We start from the raw sequence: 15,572 nt of genomic DNA on the forward strand, positions 1-15,572 counted from the left end.
CAGCGCTGAGCTCAGGCCAGGGCAACGGTGAAGACGGCACCCGGTGACCCGGGAGGAGGGGCCCGTGAGTCAGGAGGAGGACAGGCCGTGTTCAGCACGGGAGAGTGAGGAGGGACGGGTCTACTGTCCCTGGGAAAGAGAAGAAGAGGGATGGGCTGTCATGGGAAGGTAGCTCGGGCATGAATCTTAAGTGCCTCAAAGGCCAGGCCATCGCAGTCCCCAGTGACAAGTCCCCTCCGATATTCAGCCCAGACGTCACCTCATTCTAGAAGGTCCCTCCTCCCCTTAGGTCCAGAAGGAGCCCCCTCTTCTCTGTTCTGTGTCTATAAATGACCAACCAGGTAACAGCTGGGGTTCTGGGGCTGGGGCTCAGTGGAGAGCGCTGGCCTCACACGTGTGAGGCACTGGGTTCAAATCTCAGCATTAAAAATAAATGAATAAAATAAAGGCCGTCATCTCAGAGGCTGGGGAGGCCGAGGCAGGAGGACCACGAGTTCAAAGCCAGCCTCAGCAACAGCGAGGCGCAAAGCACCTCAGTGAGACCCTGTCTCTAAATAAAATCCAAAATAGGGCTGGGGATGGGGCTCAGTGGTCAAGTGCCCCTGAGTTCGATTTCTAGAACCCAAAAAAATCAAAACAAAAACAAAAAAGTTCATCAACAACTGAAAAAAAATGATAGCAGCTGGTGCCACCCCATGTGCCTGAGAGGCCTGAAAGGCCTGTTCCTTCAGGTAGGAGGAGGCCGGGAACCTGGAGAGGTCCCACACTCCGCCCACCAGGCCACCAGGACTGGACGCTCTGAGGGCACAGGCTGAGCTCCCCTGGAGCCTCCAGCTGGGACCCCACAAAGGCTTTCCCTTCTGCAGACAGAGCCCACCATGAGATAAGACAAGACAATATGTTAATGTCACAGGCAAAGGTCCCCCAGTTCGTCTGACGTGCAGTTAGTTGGTAGACACTGGCCAGACGAGTCCTCCAGAGCCGTCCGGTGGGCCGGTGCAGGCTGTCACTTACTGACCAAGAGGTGGATCTTGGAGAGGGACATCACATCCTGGCTCCCAGAACATCACTGAGGCACCAGAAGGGACCTGTGTGGTGACCACGACCGATGCGGGGAGCGTTCAAGAGCTCCCGGCATGGCCAGGGCTGGCTGCTTCATCTCTCTAAGCCTCCTGTGGGTGGACGGCCAGGGCTGGTTTTTTCATAGATGAGGACACTGAGCGTCAGGGAAGGCCTGGCCAGCACGAGGACCCGTGGCAGCCCCTCCCCAGGGCCGCCATGCTAAGCTGTCTGCCTTGATGATCAAAAGCAAAGGAAATCCCGGGCCTGGTGTTTCACATCCCTCCTGAGATGGTGTTGCCAGGAGGGCCTGGGCACTGTCCAGGCCATGACCCGGCCGCTGCCTGGTGCCCATGAACGTGTTGGAGGAGGTGAGGGAGGTCTCTCTGGCAGCAGAGACGGGCAACCCTGAGGAAGGCCCACCCAGTCTTCTCACCGCCTCTTCCTGCCAGCCCAGGGTGGCCCTCACGCCCTCATCTGTGAGAGAAGCTAATCGGCGACCGAATGTGCCTTGGAGTGTCTCAGGTTGTGTCCGTGACGACCAGTTGAGGACACCTGGTCCCCTCCATTTCCACAGGCAGCTTCTCTGTTCTCCAGGCTCAGTCCGACCGCACCTGGGTCTCCCGCTTGGCATCGGGGACAAAGGCCCCGCGTGGGGGTCAGTCAAGTCTCCGTGCCTGTTACTGCCTGTGAGACGTTGGTCAGTGACATTGGTCCTCACAGCCTCAGTTCACACGTCTGTCCACCGTAGCAGCTGCCTCTGCGGTGGTTTAGGGGATTCAGAGGTGTCAGGGCCAGCATACCTGTCTCACCCCTCCCCAGGCCTTGCTGGTGTCCCAGCCATCCTGCACGCGGGCCTGGCCCTTCCCTGGTTTGCCCTTCCTCTGTCCACCCCTGTGCAAGGTCCCAGGACCCAGCTCCACTCCACCCCCTGCTCCTACTGGGCCATGGTCTCAAAGCCACCTGAGTTCCCGTCACCAGAAGGTGGGCTGGCCAATGCAGGAGCCCGAGGTCCAGAGGAAGGAGTGACTTCCTAGCTCTCTGATTTGCCAACCAGGCCACTCAGACAGTCCCCGAGCAGCTGCCACCATGGAGGGCTTGCTCAGCCAAGCACTTGGATCAAGGATTCACACCAGTATTTCTGAGTGAAGGAACGTGATTTGAAAGCTGACAGCCGTCAAAAATCATGACGTGTGCCTCCACGTGAGGCAGGTAGTGGCCCTGCTCTACAGACAGGGAGTGCAGACAGCGTGAACTTCCACGACTCCCAGCTTGGCCCGCGAGGGGCAGATACTGGGCTCCAGCCACAGCCCTGTGCTGCAGACTGCAGGTGGCCATCCCCGAGCAGGGCAGCCAACAGGACTCCTGTTTCAGGGGTGGGGCGCGTGTGGGGGGAGAGCGAGAAGCCAGGCGTGGCCACCTGGGAGGCCTTGTTCCCACCAAGGTTGTACCTTGGCCATCGGCCAGGGAGGTCAGGCGAGGCGGGAGGGGCGCAGGCGAGACCCTGAAGTCGAAGGGAGAAGGGGCCGGGAGTGCAGAGGGACGGGGCTTGGAGGGACAAGGGTGTGTGGGCACAGCTGAGCAGGGCTCCCTGATCCTAAGGCCTGGCCTGCTGGGCTGTGGCATCACCTGGATGTGTCCTGACCCATCTCAGAACTGGACCTGGCTGAATCTAATTAAGATCAATTAGACATTCCTCCTGTTGTTCAGACACAATGGCCCACTTGTCTGAAGAGAGGGAAGTTCTGTGTGACCTGAGAGCTTCCGGCTTCCTCATGAGGGACCAAACGCCATGTGAAATAATAAAGCATAACTGGCCGGCCTGCAGGCTGGGCTCTGGACTCTTGGGATGCTTTTCTTCAGAAGGGGCCTTGCTGTTCCACCAGACCTCAGCTGGGCTCCAGCCTGGGAGGGAAGAGCCGCCCCTCGGCCACCTGACGCCTAAAGCCTTGACCCCTCCTTCAGCCGGAAGCACCCAGAAGCACAGTGGCTCTGGGGGCATCCAGGGGTCCGGAGACTGTTCTTGGGGGAGCAGGTGTGAGGGACAGGAACACCACCAAGGTGGTTGGGGATGGCAGGGGTCCCAAGCAGAGGGAACCAAGCTCGTTTGGAAGTCGGGTCCTTTCAGGGGAGGAAGACCTCCGACAGCTCAGGAAGCTTGCCAAGTCCTGGCAGGAGGGACTGTCGGGACGGCAGGCGGGGTCCACGGGGCTTGTTTTCCAGAGGGGATCCCAGCAGGGGCTTTGGGATGGTGCTCCTGAGGCGGTTTTTGTCTGGGGTCCTGATCTGCTGCCGACTGTCGCGGTTTTGTCGTGGTTCTGGGCTCTGGAGTCCTGCTTGGGCTCTTTAGTCATATTGCTGTGCGTTTGATATGGGGTCTTCACTTTACATAGAAAACACCTGGACAGGAGTCCTTTTCTGATGTAAGTGCCCTAGCTCAGGGGAAGAAGACAGTAATGAAGTGGTGGTTATTGTCAAAGGCACCATAGGCGATTTCTCTGGCGTCTTTCTCTTTGGGGGAAAGTGTAGGCTCGGAATGGAGGTGAGTCATGCGCAGTCACACTGTAATCCGTGACAAGTCACTGGCGGAGCCCTAAGCCTGTCCAGGGCTCCTGTACCGCTCCAGGGCCTATCAGAATGCTGAGGCCTCCTGTCTCTTGATTGGCCTGTTGGACAAGTCTGCTGCGTGGAACTATTTGGTCACCACAGGAGCCTTCAAGGTGAGGGGGTGCAGTCCCGGTTGCCCACCCGACAGCCTCTCCTTGGTCCTCCACTTCCACCCCCGACCCCCCAAAGCTGACCTCCTCATTTTTTTCTAGAAAGCAAGAACAAATGGTTGAACTTTTGCTTTTAAAGCTAGGTTGCGTGCATTTTGTGCACTTGGTAACTACTAAGGAAGGCAAGTTGAGCGGCTGTGAGCAGAGATAGGGCCCCAGAAAATGTCCTTGGAGCGGACCCTCCGTGCCGCACAGCACGGAAGGCGGTTGGTTATCTTTGGCGGGGATTCCGCAGCCCTGCGCGGGCTTCCCCAGCGCCAGATTGATTCTCGGCTGATGGGGTGTTCTAATGGGGTGCTCTCCGCAGAGCATCCATCCCCCGACATCTGAAGCTCAGTCAGGAGTGCGGGCTCCTGGCTGCGGAGAGATTGCAGCTGCTGACTTGATCTTCCCGTCTTGGAGGTGTGTTTGGAGTCTAGGCTTCGAGCTTCCCACTCTCAGGGACAGGACTTGCTCTGTTAAACCTGGCACAGCAGCGTGGAGACGCGCCGCCCTGGTGCCTGAGCCTCCCTCCAGCCTCCAGCCTGGCCTGCAGGGCCACGCGGTCTGGGAGCAGGAGGTGGCCCCGGAGCACGCCCCAGTCACGCCAGCCAACAGCTGCACACCTCGCTGTTCCCCCCCCTGGAAGGACAGGCAGGTCTTCGGTGCTCCCTGCCCCTGCTGTAGGTCTTCCGAGTGCCAGAGGAAAACCTGGACTCCACTCAGCTGAACATGCTGTGCCATAAAACCTCGGGGACCACTGCAATGGGGACAGTGGCCCGTTATTGCTAAGGGGGTGTTCATTGAGAATGCACAGACTCTCCAGGGATCGCCAGCTGAGGAAGGCAGGATGGCCCGCGGCCGGTCAGCTCCTAGGGAGCTGAAATATAGAATTTGGCGCTCCGGGCTGTGAGCGAGCAGGCCACAGACTACACCGAAGGGCGTTTTTACATTAAAGGGGCCATATTTCACCAGGGGACCCTCCTCCGGCTTTGGTTCAGTATCTTAATTTGGACATTCCAGTGAGCAGTCCAGGCCCCGTCCTTCCTCTGCCTGGCTTTCAGAGTAAGTTGAGGTGCCGGAGATTTCCCGGCCCTGGCAGGCTTACCAGCAGAGGGCAGGCGTCAGAAGGGTTTTGACACGAGGGTGTGTCAGCCCAGGGTCAGGGAGGGGGCGGAGCCGCGCTGCGCTGGGAGGGCAAGATGGGGCAGGCTCCTGGGCCTCCCCTCAGGCCTGCTGCGCCCCAGTCTCCAGAAAGGCCCTGGCTCCTGAGGAAAGGGGCTCAGTTGCCTTTCTGTGGTAATCAGCAATTGCTACGTAATTAAATGTCAAAAAAAATATTTTTAATGAGACGAATTTTCAGTGCCCAGTTCTGGCTGTGGTGTAGGTGGGACCTAAGCACTACTGCCCTTAGGAGGGAGGGGTAGGCACGGGTCACCTTGGTGGAGGTGCAGTGTCTTCCCCGGGGTCTGAAGAAGAGGGGCTTCCTGGTGAATGCCTTCCTGCCCCAACATGCACCTCTTCCAGGACTTTGCACAGATCAGCGTCATCAGTCCTAACCTCCTGACAGAAGCAGTCCGCTAATAAATTTCCACGTCGTGTTAAGACAAGGGATTCTAGTTCTGCCATAAATGAGAGAGGACCATTTATTACTGTCAATTAGAGGAGGGGCAGGACAGGATGTCGCCCGTTTTATTTTCTGCGAGTGGTTTTGTTTACCTGCGATGTTTTATGAACGTCTTTAGTTTTAGAGTGAGGCATTTCTCTTCTCTCTCTCTCTCTTTTTGGTAAATGTTTTCTGTAGCTCATGTACCTATCATGTTCATAAGTTACCGGAATGTTGACATGTCATGCTGTGGATATATAAATTACCCAGAGACACTGGCATTATAAAATGTGGCACTAAATGAAGATGTGAACGGCAATTTGGAGGATGTCATAAAGAGAAATTTAAACTCCCGAGGAATAGTGGGATCTCTCAGGCTTCTCCCTTGGCCAAACTAGCAGGCACAGAAGAAAAACAACATAATTAGCGTCATTGTCAACACCGACATAGTGTGGCATAAACAGCATCGATATGGAGCGGCCTCGGCTCCCTGTAGGTGGATGATGTATTAATTTATATTTTCAAGTAAAAGCGCCATTTAAATCAAGATGGGATGACGGTTCCTTGGAGGCAGTGCCCAGCTCTCAGGAATGGGGCATTGCTGCAGCAGTCCAGTAACTCTGACGGGCTGCCCTTGGAAGGCACAATCAGGTCGGGGCCTCCCTGGCCGGCCTCCAGCACTGACTGTTCTGCGAGGGCCTGAGCTCTGTACTTCTGTGGCCCCAGCTATTCTACGGGCAAAGAATGAACTGGCTAATCTCTTATGTTCTGTTATGCGGGAATATGTCCTGGGTTCTCGACTGAACTAATCAGGACCGGGAAAGGAAACAGGTGTTCGCGGCGAGTCTGTTTAGAACTTGAATTACACCTCGCCTCTCCTCGGGCTGTGCATTCTCCCACCATCTTCCTGTGCTTTCTCCGGTTGGCTCCAAGCAGCTCTGGCCCAGCAGGCCCTCAGCGGAAGCTGAGAAGCACCTGTGCCAGGTCCCGTGGCCGTGCTCAGGGCTCCCTGGGCCCTGTCCGTCACGTGAAGCAGTGTCCTGTGAGAGGCGGCTTCTCCTCCACCTTCTCATCTCCATCCCCAGCTCAATGAAGCCTCCCACTGCCCTCCACGTGGAGGGCCCGTGCTCAGGACTGAGCCAAAGGCGCGCCACGCCTGGAGTCCCAGGTGTGTTATTTGGTGGTTAGGGTTGGGGTGGGATCCCAGTAATCTCTTCTCAGGCGCACAATGGACTCATTTAGCAACTGACAGGTCTCTTAATATGTGGTGTTTGAACAAGACTGTGTCTGTTGTGGGTGTTAGGATGTGGGCATCAAAAATATTTTTAAGTATGGTATTTAGTGTTCCTTCACTCTTCCTTAAACAGGAGCCTCCCGCCTCACCCAGGTGTTCCTTTAATATTGACCTCTCTTCCTGTTAACTGTCCAGAACCTGCTTCCCGTGGTGGGCTGTGGTGCTGAGTTTGCTTGACTCTTAGCCGAGGAAAAACCCACTCTGCCTTTCTAAACCCCAGTGCCATCTTCTATAAAACGGGATTGCAGTTTCGACTCAGGTAGGGCCCGACACCTTCTCACACACTTCCCGCAACAACCCCCACCCCCCATCCAAATGCTTTTTTTCCCTTCTGTCTCACCTTAACAAAATGCCCTGGCATTGGAGCTGATGGGGACAAAAATGGCAGTAAGTGTGTCTCCTAAGCCACTCATGGTTTAACGTGATGAATTCGTTTCGCCCAGTGTTCACTGAGTCCCAGACCCAGGGCAGGCACACAGGGCCCAGTGGGGACGCCCAGAGGCCAGTGCTAACCCACGTGGCGGGTGGGGGCTGTGCAGAGGGTGTGGGTTTCTCGTTGATGGTACATTTTCTTGCCCAGAAGTAGTCTCTGAGTCACTGTGTCATCTGTCTGTTGGGAGGGAGGGTGGACTGGACTCCAGGTGGCTTCTGAGCTTGTGTGCTAAGCCACTTCCCTCTCCATCTTGTCCCCTCCCTCCTCACCCTCACCATCAGCCCTGGGAACACCACCTCCCCATGGGGCCTCGGCAGAGCTCGGGCCTTCTCTGCCCTGTGGGCCCCGTGGTGCTTGAAGCCACAGCACCATGCAATTTAATACTTGAGTAATCGCTTGCCTTGCATCACTCTATAATTATTTGGTGAGGCTCATCCGCACAGCTGGGTCAGGAGCCTCCTTAATGTGTTTTTGTTTGCTTGTTTGTTGTTTGTTTTGATGCTCCTGGAGACGATCAACGCGGCCTGCAGGGCAGCCAGCCCTAGTTGTTAAAGCACATATGAGTTTTATGGATGCCTCCTCCTGAAGACCTGGAGCTTTAAAACAAACAACTGGCATATTCAGAGGGCACCCCATTTTGTTCACAGACATTAAAACTCAAATTGATTTTAATACTGGAAAAAAAAATCACTTGTGTATTTCGAAATGGCCACAGTTCCACTTCCCTTTTTCGCTGTGCGTTGGTTGGAGAGAACGTCGTATATTTTATTTCCTCCTTTGGGATCTGCAACCCCCCCACCCCACCCCAGCAGTACCTTGTCTCTTTAAGAGGACTTTTGATGGAGGGGACAGGATGTTCTGGCAGATTTAAGGTCCCCCCACCCCCAACAGAGTGGATTTGGTTCTGTATTGAATATTCATGGTAGGGTGGGGTCACATTTTTATGACCTGAAAAGATGCCACTAATAAATTTGTTAGGTGACAGGAAAAACACTCAAAGGTGGGGATCGACCTGCATGTACCCATCTGATCATGCACGGAGGGCCAGTTGCTCCACTTTGTGTCCTTTGCATCCAGATTAATGGGGGAGTCTCTGCTCTGCACTTACCCTGTGGAGGCTGCGAGTGCTCCAATCCAGACACACTCAGCTCTTGCCATCACTGGGTAGGCTGTGCTGTCCTTTTTAAACCTTTTTTTTTTTTTAATTGAGGGAAAATAGGTAATCATTTATCACTGCTCCTCTTCCTTGAACATCTTGAGAAAAATAATAAAAATATAAACATTCTTCTGTAAGTTGGAGTGTATATAAGTACTGTTTGGATATCTATAAATATGGGTGGGTGAGTGTGCGAACTGCAGACACACGTGTCTTGATACAGGCCTGAAAGTTCCTAGTCTGACGCTGGTTAGTGGAGCTGTGGTTCCCTGAGGCCCAGGTCGGCTACACCAACCCAGCACCCTTCTCCCATCCTGGAGCCAAAAACCGGCTCACCGGTGCCTTTTTAAACAGAAAAAGAAAAAACAAACCCACCACCCTGGGCTTCTGATGGCACTGGAGAGCCACCCTGTCCGGTGGCGACTGTCCCCTTGACGTGCGCCCGGAGCCGCTCGGCCGTGGCTGCAGCCGGGCAGCTGGGGAGGGGACGGGACAGCAGGGTCATCTCTCGGGGCAGCGGCGCCCGGCCTCGCCGCGGCCGCTCCGAGGGGAAGTGGCGCCGGGCCCTGCGAGGCGGCGGAGGCCGGGGCCGGCGGCCCGTCCACGTGAAGCGAAAGTTGTGCGGCGGCGGCCGTTTTCGAGGAAAGCGCCGCTCGCCCTCGCCGCCCTCCGCCAGCGCCCGGTGTCCCCGCCGGCGAGGCCGGGCGGCCGGGCCGCTGCGGGTCAGTGTCCCGGGGGCGCACGGGGCGGGCGGCGGGGCGCGGGGAGCGCGCCGAGCGGAGTTGCGGAGACAAAAGCGCGGGCCGAGATTTCACCTGCCGCGGAGGGGGCCGGGGCCGGCCGGAGCCCATTGTGTGGGGCGCGGCGCGGGCGGCGGGCGGCGGCTGTGATTGGCGGAGCGGGCGGGGCGGGGGGCGCGGCGCTGTCAGCCCGAGCGAGCCCGCGCCCCGCGCGTGCAGACGCCGCACCGAGCCCCGCGCCCAGCCCGGCCGCGGGCGCCCCGAGCCGGCTCCCGCCTGGCGGCTACATGGAGAGTGTCAGGTGGGTCCCGCGCCGCGTCCTCGCCGCGCCGCCCCTTCCCGGCCGCGCCGCGGGCTTCCCGGGCCTCGCCGCGGAGGCTGGAGCGCCCAGGGCGCCCAAGTTGAGTCTTCCAACCTCCTCCTCCTCCTCCTCCTCGCGCTTTCCCAACTTGGACCGGAGTTGCGCGCTGCCAAGTGGAGGCCGCGGCCGCGGAGGGTGGGAGGCAGCGGCGGAGGCCTGCGTTCCTGGGGGGAGATTTGCCCTGCTCGCGCGCTCGCTCGCCTTTATTTATTATTTTTTTTAATGTTCATGGGTGGGGTGTAGTTGAGAGTTGGAGGAAGTCCTGCCTGTGTGCTTCTCTTTCTGTGCCTTTTTTCCCTCTCCTCCCTCTGCAGTTCGTTTTCTGCCGGTCTGGCCTTCAGGCAGCCACTTTGGTGAAGCCCTCACCATCCCTGCATTTGGGGGACATATCTGGGGTGTGATTTATGTCACCTCGAGAGCGTGTGAAATAGACGAGGAGCCTTCAGTCTGAGTGTAACCCGTGTGGATGTTTCTTTGCTTCTGATAGTTTGTTTCTATATCTGTCTGGGCTATTTTGAGAGTGGCTGTTCAAATTCAAGGAGTTCACACACAGCGCAGGGGAGGGGGGAGGAGGAGCCCCCCACGGATGCAGGCCGGCAGGCAAGTGGTCCAAATGGTTGGGGGTCCTAAGTCTCTGCTGTTACTTTAATTAAGTAGGGAGCGGGGTTAGGGTTTGGAAGTGCCGCAGGCTGAGCCAGGGCCACGGTGCGCCCAGCTGAGCCGGCTGGGAATGTAGCTAACTCAAGTGTCAGGACTGCCAGGAGGACGACGGTCAGTGGGAAGGGGACTTGCCCCCTCCTTCCCAAGTGTGGTGATGGGAAGGAGCAGACCTTTAGAAAGTGGGGGGCAAAGTACGTAGACACTCTTCCTCTTTGGGATTAACTCCTTCAGGGCCATCCAGTTAAAACTGAAATAGCTAATACTTTGTCCAAACAGCCCAAATGTTCTAATCAAGCCAATTTAAAAATGCAAATCACCTAATTTCCATAGATTCCAACATTCTAAAAGTGACACATTTGGAGGAAAAATTAAGCCTGATAACAGGAAATATGAATCATACTATCAATGACTAATCTGCTTAGGGAAAAAAATGTAACGTGTACTTGATCATTAGGAAGTGCTAAAGAAGCCATTTTTTTTCTTAAGTTAAAGCAAGTGACGTCTTTATTTGGGAATTGGCCCTGTTGTGCCCTGTGTGTGTTGTGTAATAGGTGTTCAGGAGCTGGTGTGTGCGCACGCGGAGGAGGTGGCTTGTGTGGCCGTGAGGCTTCAGGCTGGCCTGTCAGTGTCAAGGAGACCTCCAGCATGATCCGCTGAGATTCCAGTTTAGGGTTTCTGCGGGGCTGTTTTTGTTGTGCAGAAGAATACCATGCTCTGCTCGGTGTTCAGGCTCATCATTAAGCAGACCAAAGGCAGACAGAAGCCTCTCCTAATTGATACCCTTTGCATAATTGAAAAAAAGGTCTCTACCTAGTTTATGTGCTGCTTTTTGCTGCCTGACACATTTCAGTGAAAAGTGTGTAAAAATGAAACCAAAATACAGACTGTCTACCCAGAGACACTGGCTGGCTAACTCTGGGGTGTGATGTAGCTGAACCTTGAGCCGATTGGGCTGACACTTGATAATCAAAGTTGATTTATTGTTCATTAGTACTACATTAGCCTCTCAGGCAAGACAGTTATTTGTGTAGTGGCCCTGTCAGGAGCAAGACTGCAAGCACCTGTCATTTCCAAGGCAGAAGATAAGCAACAAATATGAAAATGATGCAAATAAAAACACATCTCTGGAGATGAAAGATCACACGGCCCTGATTCCCGCCCCCCTTCAAAACAAAATAGCAGGGGTCAATACCAGACTGCTAAAGATTTTTTCTTTTTTCTTTTTACTCGTGGAATGACAGTCCTGGGCTTTGTGTTCACCTCTGTGCCTTAAGAACTTTCTTTCCTGCTCAGATGTACAGCTTGCCTGACAGAAAGTTGGTTAATGAAGGAAATGAGAAACATAACATGTCAGCTATTTAATCCAAGTAATTGAAAGAAGGTGGGCATCCCGTTTGTGTGTTTAAAAAAATAACGCACATTTCATTAAATGAAACTTTTAAGCGTGATCATGGGCAAGTGCCATGACATGACACCAAGCCCAGTGACGCGGGTCATAATTCCAAATGCCTCTTCTGCAGCTCCTTTCTCTCGGGATTTTTCCTTCCCTCCTTGAAGGGGGGGGTGGGGGATATCTTCTGGTGACGTATGACAGAAAACCTAAGTGTCAAAAGAAAACAAAATCGGGGAACTTTTGTCTACAGCCCTTCAGACACGGATTAACTCATATTTTTCCAGGGATGGAATGGAAACATTCTGTATGGGGATATGTGGTGTTTTGTCTTCTCTGAGTTTTCATTTGACAGGGATTTTAGAGGCTGTGATCTTAATTAAATCTCAACTAGCTGAAATAACGCATCTAAAGGCATGCGGTGTTGCGTAACCTCGCTCTGTTGATAAACCATAAATCATCAGGAAGCTTGATAGGAATGGTTGGTTTGAATTTTTTTTTTTTTTGCTGTTAAATGCACCTTAAGAAACAAAACCCTCATCCTTGCTGCCCTGTGTCTGAGCACATCAGGGGCTGTCACTGTAAAGATAAACTCCCTGTTGACACTGGCCAGTCGTACAACTTTTTTAGCTTAGCCTTCTTCCAATTGCAAGGTGCAGTGAAATTAAAATCTAGATTCATTAAAAGTAATGAAATTCCAGATTTGTCAAGCATGATGTGCAGAAGTGTTTGAATCACAGTGTTTCTCAGATAATCAGAGGAGAATGTTGTGACCATTTTCTCGGCCCTCGGATGTGATTCAAATTTGAGTTGGCCAGAAAAAAAAAATTTAAAAAGGGTTGAAGAAATTGATTTTATTATGTGGTTTAGCTGTGGATGCGCATTTCACTTAAGAGAACCTGAAAACCATGCTCTCAGTAGCTGAGACAACTCGGGACCAGCTTCAGTCGGATGCAGGTAGTTGACTGTGATTCCTAATCAGGGACTAACTCCCGGGCAACAGTTGACCAGAGAAGGTGCGTCAACAAATGGATGCCGGGTGTCTCTCCGGTATGTTGCATGTCAAAAACAGGCATTTTGATGCCAAGGAGTTGCGATCATGAAAAGGCTTTATTAGCTGTCTAGTTTTTATAAATTGTAGTGCTCGCAAATACAGTGTTGTTTAATTTTAGTGCCTTTACACAGATGTTTTTAACTGCTGCCTCTTGGAGCTCCTCTATATGCCTTAGTAGACGCTATCTACATAGAAAAATTGAGCAGGCTGTGTGTGACAGCCTAGTGGCATGTGTTTCGTAGGTGATGCTTTGATAGAAGGCTGGTAGTTATGTTGTTGTTCACCTGTCCATCTTCTTAGGCAGAGGAGTTCAGCCCTGCATGATGAGATGTGGGGTACCCTGAACTCCCCAAAGCTAAATTTATTGTATGGTGAAAGCTGCATTTTCTTGGAAGCAACGTGGTATTGCTGGGTACCTGGTTCAGTCTTCTCAGAGTGCACCACCCTTTCCCTGCCACGTGAATGTCCTTCTGCTCTTCACCTTTTTTTTTTTTTCCTTTCATACAAAATAATAATATTTTTAAAATGATCAAAAACTCTGGTACTTCTTTGCTTAAAACACCCTCTGCAGACTGAAGGGACTCGAATTATCTGGCAAGAGCTAAACTGGGCCTCTCCCTTCAGATGATGGGAATAACCTTCTCTGGGTCCCTCTTCTAGCCTGGCTGGCAGTTGTTTCAAGAGAAATGAATCCAGAATGAGAAAAAATGAATTCTGAACGCATGCATCATGCCTCGTTTTCAAATCTGGTTAAAAGCTACTAATGAATGAAGAGGCAGGCTAAATGTTAGGGTGAGCTTTTTAGAATACCTTGGTACCGCGTTTTAATTTTTAAGCTTTATCTTGCCCTTAAATCTGAAACATCATTGTTCAAATAACTGAGAACAAGGTAAATCAACAACATCAAAAGGTGGGCTTCTGTGATTTCTCAAGGGCTTGTTATTTTGTAGTTCCCGATTCTATTTGATGTCTTGACAAAACAAGATGACACAGAGGAGAATACATTAAATTTTGATTTTTTTCATCTAACCTGTTACTGTTGTGGCAGCTTAATTTCTTCCACTTTTTTTCTGAAGATGGCTGTCTTGTTGGGTTCCGCTAATTGTCCCAGCACTTGGGAAGGTGGGTCTTCCTGGGTCTCTACCCTGGCCTTTTTTTTTTTTTTTTTAGCATATTTGGACCTTTCCCATGCAGGCGGTTTTGACAGGGCTCTCTCTTCATTAGAAGTAAATCAGTGAGTGGTGGAATTGTCAAACTAGAAACTGATGTCTTCTCATGAGAGTCATCAGACTGTCCTTTGCACCCATAGCCTAACTGTGATGACAAGGTGGAGGAGCTGGGGAAGGCCAGGCAGGAGAAGCTTCAGTGGTTTAAAAACAACGTTGTTAAGTCGTCGTAACCCAAGTGGGGCCTCAGAAAACTTTGGAATGATCCACTTTGGGCCTACCTGCCTGTTAAAATTCAGTTATTCTCCCCCCCCCAAAAAAAAAAATACAGGGGGCCTGATTTGCAGTTAAGCTCCCTGTGTTATTTCCTGTGCTGGTTGAAGCTTTGAAGAAAACAGAGCTAAATTTTACTGTTAGTCTTAGAAAAATCTTTTTTTTTTTTTTCTTTTTTCTTTCTTTCTTTTTTTTTTTTTTTTTTGAGGAGAGATCAACATTTTGTTTTTCTCCGTGTAACACTTAACAGTTGACCTAAAACCCTATCTGCAGGTTATCTCACTTATTTTAGCTGTGCCTGTGTCTCCATCAGGATGGATACAGTTGCTTTTCCATTATTTTTGAATAGTACTTGAATTCAAGAGAAGGTAATGAAGACCCCAGTCCCTCCCTCCCAGAGCTAAGGACTGTGGAGAGAGTCTCTTCTGATGTCCCTTCTTGGGGTAGTTCCCTTGGCAGTACTTAAAAATGATCTTTGATTTTGTTATAAAACATCTTGGTGTGTTGGATTCACTTGTTGTCCCTCCTACCTATGGGGGAGAGAGGTTGAGGAAGGGAGAGGAGGCAATTTTCTTGATTTAAGTAGTAGTAGTAGTAAGTAGTAGTAATAAATAATAATAATAATAATAATAACGGCTGGGTTGAAGAGATCAGTGCTTCTTGGGTGATGATTTCCCTGTGCAGCGTCCACTGTTTCCTGTATTTAACAATTATTAAAGGGAAAAGCTATTTAATTTATGTAAACTTTACATTTTTATGCAAATGAGGCTGATATTTATTAGGGCTAAAACAATTCAGCTTGCTCTTCTGCCTGGGAAATGCTACACTGTAGCGAGGAGGCCTTACCTCTGCTGTAAACAAATAGAAATTCAGGCCACTTTTTTAAATTTAAAGACAAAAGAAAAAGAACTTGGAGAGCTTTGGTAGAGATTGCCCATTAGGGTGGATAACCTGGAATAACTCCTGATTGGCAGGCAAGTCTTGGCCTTCCAGTTCTTCCTGAAGAAAGATAGCCTTTCTTGATAGAATGCAATAAACAAAATGATAAAAAATGAAATGCTAATTGCATTTTAAAGAGGTCTTTTTTTCCTAAAATTTTAATAGGTGGTTGCATTGTTACTGAGAGAACAGTTATGCTAATGACTGACTACTTAGATGATTTTGCATTAATATAATAACCATTACTTGCCTTAATGCTTTGTACAGTATTGTGGCAAAATAGCTAAGTCTAAAAGAGTTATACAAAAAGCAGAATTCCATAATGAAGCAGAATTATACTTTCCACATGAATAGCATGCTTTTTCTTTTTCTGTTTTTTTTTTAACTGAAATATTATGTCAGAAATGTATTTTCTTTTCTTTATGATCCAGCTGCCTTCCATGTTCCCTGGTTAGAATTTTTTTCTGATTTTTTTTTTTTTTTTTTTTGTAATACCATGGAGACTAGATGGAACTTTCTAACTTTGTTGGCTGGTTCATCTGTTGTATCACTGGCTTGTTAATTCTGAAAACTCGAGTTTCTCAGGAGGGCAGGGGTTATGATGTTGGTTTCCTCCTGCACAGGCCAGCTGCTATATGCTCATATAAAATTTGGCATAGTTTGTTCCTTCTTTCTTTTTCTTTTT

The 15,572-nt window shown here is 51.2% G+C and overlaps 1 protein-coding gene across 10 annotated transcripts in view; it reads left to right on the top strand.

Annotated features, from left to right (window-relative positions):
- The window catches only part of Foxp1 (forkhead box P1), a 528,005-nt gene that overhangs the window by 426,089 nt on the left and 86,344 nt on the right, over positions 1-15,572 (top strand). The window contains exon 1 of one of the 10 annotated variants that reach the window (XM_046425583.1): positions 9,249-9,345. The exons of the other annotated variants lie outside the window; for them this stretch is intronic. The gene's annotated coding sequence lies outside the window, so the exon portion shown is untranslated. Of the gene's footprint in view, positions 1-9,248; positions 9,346-15,572 lie in introns of those variants that run through there. 10 annotated transcript variants of the gene reach the window in all.

Source organism: Marmota monax, unplaced genomic scaffold (genome assembly GCF_021218885.2).
Source record: "Marmota monax isolate L192 unplaced genomic scaffold, Marmota_monax_Labrador192_F-V1.1 WCK01_AAM20220418_F8-fsc00028, whole genome shotgun sequence".
Lineage (NCBI taxonomy): Eukaryota > Metazoa > Chordata > Mammalia > Rodentia > Sciuridae > Marmota > Marmota monax.